This window comes from Trichosurus vulpecula, chromosome 5 (genome assembly GCF_011100635.1).
Source record: "Trichosurus vulpecula isolate mTriVul1 chromosome 5, mTriVul1.pri, whole genome shotgun sequence".
Classification (NCBI taxonomy): domain Eukaryota; kingdom Metazoa; phylum Chordata; class Mammalia; order Diprotodontia; family Phalangeridae; genus Trichosurus; species Trichosurus vulpecula.
The window spans coordinates 174,109,925-174,123,155 of record NC_050577.1 but is presented as its reverse complement, the minus strand read 5'-3'; the positions used below and the strand labels follow the sequence as shown (position 1 = coordinate 174,123,155).

General features: G+C 36.3%; 1 protein-coding gene and 1 non-coding gene across 2 annotated transcripts in view; both read left to right on the top strand.

Moving 5' to 3' along the window:
* The window catches only part of TAF3 (TATA-box binding protein associated factor 3), a 212,651-nt gene that overhangs the window by 153,556 nt on the left and 45,864 nt on the right, over positions 1 to 13,231 (top strand). The gene's annotated exons all lie outside the window — the stretch shown is intronic.
* On the top strand, positions 11,127 to 11,233 carry LOC118852517. Its single transcript, XR_005010589.1, has one exon. It is a non-coding gene; the product is annotated as a U6 spliceosomal RNA (small nuclear RNA).

Genomic DNA, 13,231 nt, shown 5'->3' with positions numbered 1-13,231 from the left:
GACAGGTTTCAGAGTACCTGCTAAATATTCATGAATTCTGATTAATATTTTAAAATGTTTTATTTCCCTCTTTATTTCTCTCTACTCACTCACCCCAAGAATTGGAAAAATTGATTAAATTTGGAGAAACAGTAGCCCTGACTTATAGCTTGCAACTTCTTAGCAATTTGGATCTCATACTAACAACTTCAGATTCTACAGAAACATGGACATTTTCCCCAGTAAGTCTGTCTGGTGTGGTAACATGAACTGGCTGTGTTTTTAAATTTGCCTATTAATCTTATTTGCCACCTTGCTATATTTTACATCCCAGGCCTTATACAAAAGGACAGAACTCAAGTAGGATACATGGAAAATCTGCTAGCACCCTTGAAGAAATGATATGAGGGGCATTAATTTGGAGCAATATTATAGTTTCTATTCTTTTTTTTTTTCCAACCATGTTTATCCTCCTGTCAGTGCCATTTACCTCCAGGTCTACTTAATGCTTCATCATAGTGTGGAAGTTAGCCTGGGCTGTAAGGAAGGGGAGCTTTGGAGCTTCTGAAAAATGCCAGAGTTTGAAAAGTCTTTTGAGTATAGACCCAACGATGGAGTATATATATTGTCTAAGATGGCAGGTAAATGGAATAGGAGACTATCTGAGGGCCACATGGCACAATGGATAGAATGCTGGACTTAGAGTTAGGAAAACATGGATTCAAGTCCTGCCTCCAACACTGACTTGTTTGGTGACCCTGACAAGTCACTTAACTTCCTTGGGCCTCACCTCATATGCAAAATTGGGGGCAGGGTGAGGGAGTTAGACTTAATAACCTCTCAGGTCCTTTTCAGTTCTAAATTGATGATTCTAGGAACCTGTGATCATAAGTTATAAAGGGGTTAAGATCTACATTAGCAGAGGGAATATGCACAGCAACAAAATTACTATTATTTGAAGTACTAAGGTAAATGTCATTTAAGGGAAAGTCAGGAAATGGGGAAAGAGTTGTATTTCTTTTCACCTGAGGTAGTGTCTAGTCTAGCATACTGTTTTCCAAAGTGAGAACCATAGAATGGCCCCAAGTTGGGGGGTGGGAAGATGGGTCATAGCCAACCCTCTCCACACAATAGCCCATGTGATCTTATCTCTAACACTTCTGCCTCATAACCCTTTAAAGATCACTTTAGAGTTACATTCTACTCCCCATAACCTTTGGCCATTTGGTTGTAGGTTCCTCAGAGTTTGTGCAACTAAAGGGATATATAATGTAACTGCATAGGTATCTGAAGTAATTGCTCAGGCAACACCCCAGATCCCCTTATCACTGCAGGGGCGGGTCCTATTGCTCAGGCCAATGGTTAGTGAGTAAGAGCCCCTCCTTTCCCTCTTTGTTTTGTGTAGGAAAGTGAGTTGTATTGGGTGATCTGGCATGGATGGGGTGTTTCCTGGACTGCAGATCTCATTACATTATCTTCCTTTCCCCAAATCTGCCCCTCATCTGAACGTCCTGTATTTCTACTGAAGAAATCACCGCCTTTTCAATCACCTAGTTTTCCCACCTCACTGCCATCCTTGACTCTTCATTCTCCCTCTCTCTGTATATACAGTCATTTTCCAATTCTCATTGTTTCTACCTTATCAATGTATCTCTTAACTATTGCATTCTTTCCTCTTCTAGAACTACCATTCTCATCACCTCTTGCTTATACTATTGAAATAGTCTCCTGAGTAGTCTCCCTACCTCAATCCTCTGTTCCCATTCCAATCTGTTTTCCATACAGCTGCCAAATTGACATTCCCAAAATGCAAATCTGACCTTGTTTCTATGCTACTTAACTCCAGAAGCTCCCAAATGACTCTAGGAGCAAATATTATTTTATCTATATTTTGTCCTTTGATATCTATTTTTGTGTAATTTTTTAAATTATTAACAAAGTAGTATATGTATGTAATTTATTAATAAGTAAGTATACATATGTTAGGGGTGCATATTCAAATTTTTACTAATAGTGATACATGATCAAAAATGTTTGGAGAGACAGGCCACTGTTCTAGAGCCACAAACATGGGAAGATGGCTTCCAGAGACTCTCGTAAATCCAGTACTAAGGCAGTTTGGATAAATGAGAGAATGCTCCTATCTAAACATTAAATATACATAATCATGGGAGCAAAAGTGCCACCATTCTGATCTACTCATAGGAGCACATAATGTCTCATACATTGTCTTGAGTCATCAAGAAGGCATTTTTCAAAAACTGCTTTATAAAACTGTTTACCCACCAAGATCATTTCTATTAGCTCTACTCAGATTTAGCAATGACAGTAAAGCTACTCTTCATCAGCAAAGACAATGACACTATCCCTTCATTAATAGAGTACATTCTTTGAGTTATTTTTAAATAATGATGACAGATATGTGTTTTTCCATTAACACATTCTCAACAAATTCTTATGACTAAGAACTTTTTTTTTCATTTCCAAATTCTCTCCTTCCCTTCATCTCTCCCACACCCATTGAGAAAGCACAAAAATATGATGCCTGTTATGCATATGAATTCACACAAAGTATTTCCACGTTAGCCGTGTTGTGAGGGAAAAAGAGAAGAATAAAAAAAGAAAAATATGCTTCAGTCTACATTCAGAGTCCATCATTTCTCTTTTTGGAGTTGGATAGCATTTTTCATCATGAGTCCTCTGAAATAGTCACAAACCATTGTATTGATCAGAGTGTATAAGGCTTTCACATTTGATTATAATTACAGTATTGCTGTTACTATGTGCATTGCTTTTCTGATTCTGCATGCTGCACATTGTATCATTTCATGTAAATCTTTGGAGTTTTTTCTGAAACCATCCCCTTCATCATTTCTTAAAGCAAAATAGTATTCCATCATAATCATGTACTTGTTCAGCCATTCCTCAATTGATGGGCATCTCTTCAGTTTCCACTTCTTTGCCACCACCAGAAAAAATTTGATTTTTGTATAAAAGGATCTGTATCCTTTTTCTTTGATCTCTTTGGAATATACCTAATAGTTCATTGCTGGTCAAAACCATGTTTTTACAATATAGCTAGCCAAGCTAAGGAGCCCAGACTGGTCACAGAATACAACAAAAGCTAACTGGCCTAAACAAATGTGAAATTTGATGACTTTTACCTCATGTTCGAATGCCATAATATGAATAATGCTAAATTCAGTCGTGTACAGTTAGTATAGTGAATACTTTCCCCATTTTTATGAGGAGGCTTCCTTTCCTAAAGATTGATATTTCTTTTAGTCCTAACCTAATTTATTTAAGACTATAGATGTTCATATTAGGCCTTGAAGGAAGGGGTATAAGCACATATAGTTGAGAGTGAAGAAAGGAGGATTAAGCCTAAACTTGGTGGAATGGCTTAAGTGAAGTCATAGAGAGATGGATCAGAAAAAGGAAACAATGAAAGCAATGGGCATACAGGGTTTTTAAAAATTCTGAATTTGACAAATACCAAATAAATGAACATTTTCAATTACGAAGTACAAGAGGAAAAGAGTATCATACATGAAATGTGAATCTCCAATACTGTGCAACTTGCTTTTCCTTTTAACTATATAATAAATTCAACATGTAACTTTTAAAACTGCTCTGGTTGTTTTTGTTTCCTTCTGGCCTTCCTTCTGTTCTCTCTCGTTTTGTTTTTTTTTTGCGTGTGTAATGTGTAAATTCCCAGGAAAAATCCCCAAATTTTCATCATAGTTGTTATTTTAGTATATGAATGAATGAGTGAATTGATGAATGAACAAGCATTTATTAAGAGCCTACAACGTGTCAGGGTGCTAAGAATATAAAAGTGATAGTCTTTGACCTCAAGGAGCTTACCTTCTAGGTGAAGAATGGAGTCATAATCACAGATTTTGTGCATGGAGCCATAGGGCAGTTGATTGTCCATTCCTTTTCCAGTAGCAAAGATAAATTGATATTGATCATTGAATAAACCAACCCCAATAAAAAGCACTCACTTTGGTTTACCATCAGGTATGTGAGCATCTCAGAGGCATGGTTTTGTCATTTGCTGTAAGGTCTCCAGAAGCCAGAGCAGGGGAAGTTTTTCAGTACGGAGTTGATTTGCCCATGGTCATAAAATCATTCTTAGACTGAGTTTAAACTGTTATTGCCTTATATCTAACCTTCCTTTGAATAGTAATCAGCTGTTGAAATGGAGGGATTCAGAATAACCAAAAAAAAAAAGTAAGGAAGTATTCCTGTTACCATTTCACTGTCCATGTTGTGCATATTGGCATGCTTCTCTTTCTAAAGTAGATTTTTTGCTTGTTTTTTTCCTCTTCTGTGTGTGTAATTTTTTTTGAGGGGGCCTTGTCAAGTCTCTTAAAACAATTAGTCAACTCAAGCTTTTATTTTGCCTTCAATAATTTTAAAAAAAATTGTTTTCTAGGAGTTTGTATTCCAGTGTAAGAATTACTTGCTGGATATAATAGAAGCTAATCTCATACCTGTGTTGACTGAGAGTTGTGCTATTACAGTGTAATGATATAATTGACTTTTTTCTTAGTTGAAATATTTTGTGTGAGCAGAGAATGTTTCTAATTGAAAATAATGCCTAGTTATTATGATACCTGATGAACGGTAGCAGAATAATTACTTGCTCACATTACATAATTCAAAATAACAAATTATTAAATGTTTTTTTCTATTAATTCAGTTATATTTTTAGATGTATTTGCATACAAAGCAATTGGATCTATCAAGAATTTGTTGCCACCCTCCCTCCTATCTGGGGGTGTGTGTGTGTGTGTGTGTGTGTGTGTGTGTGTGTGTGTGTGTGTGTGTGTTCATTTGTAAGGAAAGGAGTTTAGCATTAATAAAAAAAAAAAAAAACTTGGACAGATTATATTGACAAAGCTGCCCATTACCTTGGTAAAAAGTCCCTGTCAAAAGATAAACTTTAAAGCTAGAATGCATGAAAGAGTTCCCAGATAGAATTAAAATTTAAACTGATTCCTGATAGATAAGCTTTTTTTAAATCCACCTCTTTGCTGCAAGTCAGGATTTTAAAAATAAATTTCCCCCTTAAATCTCCTGAGCGATTTTCATTTTTTGCAAGGCCGCACTGCTGGTGTCCTGGAAAAATGGAGAGTTAGAGCTTTATCAGTTGGTGCCCTGAGGTATGTGGAAAAGAAGCTAAATCCTTGAAGATTAGCAAAAAAAATGCAGCACATGGCAATAAGGGGCTTATATGACTACTAGTATTAGTTCAGGTGAAAGAAGTATTGCTTATACATAAAACTGGACAAATCCACTGACAATGTATTTTTAGTTAGCTACAAAGGAGTCTTATATTGCTGGACTTTACCTCTTTGGTGATTTGGGAAGCTTAGTAATCCACTGTAAATGCTCTTCTGCTGGCCCCAATTCTCAGTATTACTCCAGAGTTCTGCTCTTTTATTTTAACCCCTATAAGCACAATTTTCCCGGTAAATATTTCTTCTGCAAAGGATACAGTCGGTTTGTGACTGTTATGTGTGATTGATTGCTTGATTAAACATTTTAGATTTTGTTCATTTATCTTAGAAATAATAAGGTACATGTGCGAGAGAAGTTATATTTCTAAGAGATGACATTTTAATTGCGACTAGGATAAGTATAGCATAAACATGAGTATGTCAATATTCATTTATAAATTGGCATGTCACATTCTAACAATTATCTGTTATTGGCAATTTCAAAGTAATTAATTCTTATCCCTTTGCTAGTTTTTCTTCTATCTGTTTAATGTGGGTAGGCTTCCAACACTCTGTCCTTGGCATTCTTCTCTCTGCTTTTTCTTTAGACATCTCATCTACTTCTCCTTTATTTGAACAACTCTCAGATTTGCAACTAAAACTCTGACCTTTCTGGAATATCTGTCTGCCTTTTGGACATTTCATTTAGACATTCCACTGGCGCCTCACCCTGAACATGCATAAAGTTGACTGATTACCTTTTTTCATAAACCTACTCCTCTTTTTGATGACTCTATCTCTGACAGTGATGCTAGCATACTGCTAGCCATACTCCTACCCCCTCATACACACCCAGTTAGTTGCCTAGTCCCTTCAGTTCTATTTGCATAAGCACCCACTGTGTGCAAGGCACTGTATTAGGTTCTGGGAATACAAGTCAAAACTAAAACACTGCTCCAAGCCTTGAGGAGCTCGTATTAGACTGGAGAGGATAAACGCAGGAGTATAACACAGGCCAGGGAATTATTGGAAGAAAGGGGATGTTAGATAAATTAATCCTAAAGCATTTGAGAAGAGAAAGAATATAATATACTAGGGGGATCAGGGAATTTACTCATTTATTGAACATTTATCATACACCTACTTTGTTTTTAGTGTTGGAGGTGAAACAGTCCTTGCCTTCAAAGAACTTAAACTCTTTTCTAAGGAAGCAATATGGACATCCAAATTTGAATACAAAGGGAAGATAGAGTAGGATAGGGACAAAACATGAACAAGGCTAACATAATGCATATGACACAGAAGATAGTGGTTGCGAAGGAAGGAATCTAAGTAGCCTTCAACTTTAAAACCTGGGAATTCTGAGTGGATCCATAGGGCAGTAGTTTGTCGCATCCTTTGCAGTAGCAATTATAATGTTAGTTTGATTATGATTATAGGGAGGCCAGGTAGTAAGCAAGACTATCTTATCCCAAATGATAGTCACCAGTGGACCTAGGCCAACCTCTAGCCCATCAAAAGCCTTTAGTGGAATAACCATGGCTGAGAACTCAAATCAAAGGGAAGGCTGAAGTTCTGTCACTCTGAAACTGCAGAACTTTGCAACTGGCTGATTGTGGCACTGTGCAGCAGCAGTATACTGAAGCTGCAATTAGGGGAAAGCCAACAGTCATGCTGCTCAGACCCAAACTCAAGTCAGGAGTTTGCAGAGTTCAGATTATGAGGAAAATGGTCACACTTCCCTAAAGATCAGACAAACTACTTTGAATACACTGAAAGCAGTTCAGATCCCCAGCCCAAGATGCCCCTGAGTTCCTAGAATAGCACCACACTTGATACCCAAAAGGATGCAAAACAGAACCAAGCACAGCCTAGACATTTCCTCCAAAAGCACACAGAGCCTGTCCCTAATATGAAGTCTCAAGTAAGTGTGGAAGAATGAGGAAACAAAAAAGATTCCTACCATAAAGAGCTATTACAGTGACATGAGTGTCTAAGACATAAACCCTAAGAGAAAAAAATGACTCCAAAACATCTATAATCAATGCCTCAGATAAAAACACAGCTTGGACACAAGTTCAAGTAGAATTCCTGGAAGAAATGAGGATTTTTTTTTAAAGAGTTAAAATGATTTAAGAAATGAAATGACGGGCAGCTAGGTGCTGCAGTGAGTAGAGCACCGGCCCTGGAGTCAGGAGGACCTGAGTTGAAATTTGGCCTCAGACACTTGACACGTGTACTAGCTGCGTGACCTTGGGCAAGTCACTTAACCCAATTGCCCTGCCCCCCCCTCAAAAAAGAAAGAAATGAGAGTGCTAGAAGAAAGAACTGAAAAAGAAATGAGAGTTACAGAAGAAAAACTTGGAAAATTGACTCCATGAGACAGCAAGAAATATTAAAACAAAGCCAAAAGATTGAAAAAACAGAAATTGCGAGGTATTTCATAAAGATGTCAAGCTCTGATGTCTTTATTTGTGAAAGTGTAGAAATAATTTTGTAAAAATTATTTTCCTTTCTGAAGGCCAGGATTTTTATTTGCCTTGCTAAGAAAATAACTTAAAAAGTTTTTTGGAAGGGAGGGGAAAGCATTGAGCTGAATACTTAAAGGGGGGAGTAGAGAGGGTGTTGAAATACTTCTATCTCTATCAGTAGATATATGTTTCTAGTAAGGGAGGCTTTTAGGAAAGTAAAATACATAAGTATACATACTTCTAGTTTGAGTAGAAACTGATAGAAGTAATATTTTGGGGAAAGGACTATCTCTCCTCTATGCCAGGTCCCATCTGCCAAAAAATTTTTGAAAAAAAATTTCAAATCAAGGTAAGACACAAAGTCTAGCAAGCAGTAGGGTTTACATCATTTATGTGTGCATGTATATAATTACTTCTTATACTTCCCATAGAAAAAGAGGTTGTTTCATATAAACACTACTAAATGAGGGGAAGGGGACTCATTATTATGAACATGCGTATATACACACATAGCAGTAACCAACTGCATATATAAGATCTTAGTAAAGTGGCCTGCTAACAGAGCCTATCTTTTTTTTTTAAATTAGCACAGTGCCTTTAACCACTGGTTCTTAAAAACTAATTTCTGAGCTTTAAAATGTGAATTAAAAGGTGTAATGCTTCATATTAAAGCACCCAACACCTATAAATGAATCATGTAGATATATAGGGTATTAAAGCTTAGTATTGCATTAAGACTTTTGGGGCAACCTGTATAACATAAACCCTTGAGACACCCTGATAAAACTAGAGTATTAACTGTTCCTTGAACCTACCTTCTATCTCTTACCTGTGTACATTTTTTATTCCTGGAATGCATTGCTTCTTTATCACTGTAATTTAGCATCCTTTTATTACTTTGCCTTACATCAGGTGCTATTTCCTTTATGAAGTTTTTCCTAATCTCCCTAGTTTTGAGTAACCTATTCCTCTTCAAATTTTCTTAAAAATTCTTTCTCTGACATTTTTCTAGGCCCTTTCGTTCCCTGCATTGTATTAAAGTTGTGTTCCCCAAAGTAGAATATAAGCTGTGTGAGGGCAAGGACTGTTTCTTTGTATCCCCTACACTCAGCACAATGCCTTATACATAGAAGACAGTTTATTATTTGAATTTCAAGTACTGATTAAGTTTTTTTTCCTATCTTTTTTTTGGAGGGGGAAGGCAAGGCAATTGGCAAATTCTCTCTGTCTACCTCTCCTCAAGTGACTTGCCCAAGGTCACAGAGCTAGTAAGTGTCAAGTGTCTGAGGCCAGATTTGAACTCAGGACCTCTGACTCCAGGACCGGTACTGTATTCACTGTGCCACCTAGCTGCCCCAAGTACTGATTAACAGTACAGCCATATGGGGCTTTACTGTAACTCCAAACTTAATCATCCTTTTGTACATGTAAAAAAATTATTATGAACTAGAAAATAATAAAAAACGTAAACATTTCCATACACAGGGCAAATACTTGATATGCAGCTTTTCTTTTTAATATTCCTTAAATTTAGTGCAACAGTGCCATTATGGCCTTGCTTGTCAATACCCACTCTAAACCCCAATTATTTATGAGTATTTTTAAGATATTTCATTGATACCCTTTTCTTTCCTGTCTTCCCTTTTGAAAAAGAAAAAGAAAAACACTATCACTAGGATGCAAAGGTAAAAGGCATCCCTTCTTACAAAAGTATAGGCAAACAAACATTTGTGTTGTAATGAATTGTGTCTGGAAATTTATACCTCCTTCTGCATCTAGAATCTTCTTACACAAAAGGCAAGTGACATACTACATCATTAATCTTCCGAAACCATTATTGGTCATTGTTCTGATTAGAGTCTTTAAGTCTTTCAAGGATGTTTTCCATAGTTTTTTACAAATAATACTGCTGCTTATGCTCACTTTACTCTGAGTCAGTTCATGTAAATTTCATGTAAGATATATATATAATTCCCCCAGTTACATGTAAAAACAGTTAACATTCATTTTTTAAAATTTTTGAGTTCTAAATCCTCTCCCCCTACCTCTCCTCAGTGAGAAGGCAAGCAATTTGATATAGGTTATACATGTGCAGTCACACAAAGCATATTTCCATGTTAGGCATGTTGTAAAAGAAAACACAGACAAAAAATACCAGAAGAAAAATAAAGAAAAAGTATGCATTGATCTGCGTTCAGACTCCATCAGTTATTTCTCTGAAGATGGATAGAATTTTTTCATCATGAATCCTTCAGAACTATCTTAGATGATTGTATTGCTGAGAATAGCTAAGTCACTCACAGTTGATCATCATACAATATTGCTGTTACTCTACACACTGTTCTGGTTCTGCACATTGCACTTTGCACCAGTTCACATAAGTCTTTCCAGATTTTTCTGAGAGCATCCTTCTCTTCATTTCTTATAGAACAATAGTATTCTGTCACAATCATATACAATGTTCAAACATTCCCCAGTTGGTGGACATCCTCTCAATTTCCAGTTCTTTGCCATAAAAGAGCTGCTATAAATATTTTTGTACATATAGGTCCTTTTCCTTTTTGTTTTTTATCTCTGTGATGAAGACCTATTAGTGATATTGCTTGGTCAGAGGGTATTCGTGGTTTTATAGCCCTTTGGACATAGTTCCAAATTGCTCTACAGAATGGTTGAATCAACATACTACTTCACCAACAGAGCATTAGTATCTCAATTTTCCCACATCCCCTCTAATATTTGTCATTTTCTTTTTTTTGTGGGGGTGGGGGCCACATTAGCCAATTCGGAAGGTATGGGGTGGTAGGACAGAATTGTTTTAATTTGCCTTTCTCTAATCATTAGTGATTTAGAGCATTTTTTCATAAGACTAGAGATAGATTTGAGGAATGGCTCTTATTTCTGTAAATTTGACTCAGTTACCTATATATTTGAGAAATGAGGTCTTTGTTGGAGGAACTTATTCTGTAAAATTTTTTTTCACGACTAATTTTTTCATGATTGTTAAATCATGGCTGTAATCAGTCATGATTACTGTGTATTTCTCTCCATCCTGTTTGCTTCTTGTTTGTCCTACTCTCCTTCTTTCCTTTCACCCTGTCCATTCTTAAAAGTATTTTGCTTCTGCTGAGTTTTACCTTCCCCAATATACCCTCCTTTTTCATTCAGCCCCACTTTCTTTCATCCCCTTCCCTTCCTACTTTCCTGTATTGTAAGATAGATTTCTATTCCCAGTTGAATGTTTATGTATTCCCTCTTTGAGCTAGTTTCAGTGAGAATAAGATTCAGGTGCCCCTCCAGACCTCCCAATCTTCCCTTCTACTGTAAAAGCTCTTTCACACCTTTTTTATGTCAGATAATTTAGTCCATTCTACCTCTCCCTTTCCCCTTCTCCCAGCGCAAGCCTATTTCTCATCCCTTAATTTTATTTTTTTAGATAGTTATCCCATCAGTGCTCACTTTGGCAGCACATATACTAAAATTGGAACAATACAGATAAGATTAGCATAACCCCTGAGCAAGGATGACACGCAAATTCGTGAAGTATTCCATATTTTTTTATTCAATTTGGTACTAGAAATGTTAGCTTTGCCATTAAGAGGAGAAAAAGAAATTGAAGGAATTAGAATAGGCAAAGAAGAAACTAAATTATCACTTTTTGCAGATGATATGTTGATTTACTTAGAGAATCCTAGAGAATCAAGTAAAAAACTACTTGAAATAATAAAAAAACTTCAGTAAAGTTGCAGGATATAAAATAAACCCACATAAATCCTCAGCATTGCTATACATTACTAACAAAGCCCAGCAGCAAGAGATAGAAAGAGAAATTCCATTCAAAGTTACTGTAGACACTATAAAATATTTGGGAGTCTGTCTGCCAAGACAAACCTAGGGCCTATATGAACACAATTATGAAACACTTCTCACACAAATAAAGTCAGATCTAAATAAATGGGAAAACATCAGTTGCTCATAGTTCAGCCAAGCTAATATAATAATAATGACAATTTTACCTAAGTTAATTTACTTATTCAGTGCCATACCAATAAAACCACAAAAAATTATTTTACATAGCTGGATAAAATAATAACAAAATGTATCTGGAAGAACAAAAGGTCCAGAATATCAAGGGAATTAATGAAAAGAAATGCCATGGAAGGTGGCCTAGCCATACCAGATATCAAACTGTACTATAAAGCAGCAGTCATCGAAACTACCTGGTACTGACTAAGAAACAGTGGTGGATCAGTGGAATAGAATAGGTACACAAGACCCAGAAGTCGACGACTATAGCAATCTACTCTTTGATAAACCCAAAGAATTCAGCTTCTAGGCTAAGAATTCACTATTTCACAAAAACTGCTGGGAAAATTGGAAAATGGTAGGGCAGAAACTGGGCATAGACCAGTATCTTAGACTGTATACCAAAATAAAGTCAAAACAGGTTCATCATTTAGAAATAAAGGCTGATACTATAAGCAATTTGGGAGAGCAGGGAATAGTTTACCTGTCAGATCTATGGGAAAGGGAAGAATTCGTGACCCAACAAGAGATAGAGAGCATTACAAAATGCAAAATGGATAATTTTGATTATGTTAAATTGAAAAGGTTTTGTATTTAAAAAGCCAATGCAACAAAGATTAGGAGGGAAGCAGAAAATTGGGAGAAAATCTTTATAACCAGTATCTCTGATAAAGCTCTCATATCTAAAATATACAGGGAACTGAGCCAAATTTATAGGAATAAAAGCCATTCCCCAATTGAGAAATGGTCAAAGAATATGAACAGGCAGTTTTCAGAGGAAGAAATTAAAGTTATCTATAGGCATATGAAAAAATGCTTGAAATCACTATTGATTAGATAAATGCAAATCAAAGCAACTCTCAGGTACCACATCTCTCCTGTCAGATTGGCTAACATGACAAAACAGGAAAATGATAAATGCTGGAGAGGATGTGGGAAAATTGGAACATTAATACATTGTTGGTGGAGTTGTGAACAGATCCAGACATTTTGGAGAGCAATTTGGAACTATGCCCAAAGGGCTATAAAAATGCGCATACCCTTTGACTCAGCAATACCACTTCTAGGGCTCTATCCCAAAGAGATTACATAAGTGGGAAAGGGACCCTTATGTACAAAAATATTCATAACAGCTTTTTTAGTGGGAGTAAAGAATTAGAAATCAAGGGGATCCCCATCAATTGGGGAATGGCTAAACAGGTTTGATATATGAATGTAATGGAATACTATTGTGCTATAAGAAATGGGGAACATATGGACTTCATAATAACCTGGAAGGATCGACATTATATGATGCTGAATGAGAAGAGCAGAACCAGGAGAACATTGTACACAACCACAGACATATTGATTCTGTGACGACTAATTTTGATAGACTTGGCTCTCCTCAGCAATACAAGCTCAAAGACAGCTCCAAAGGACTCATGATGGAAAAAGCAATGTACATCCAGAGAAAGAACTGTGGAGTCTGAATGCACATTGAGGAAACTATTTGCTCTGGTTTTTTTTTCTCTTCTCTTTTGGTTTTGT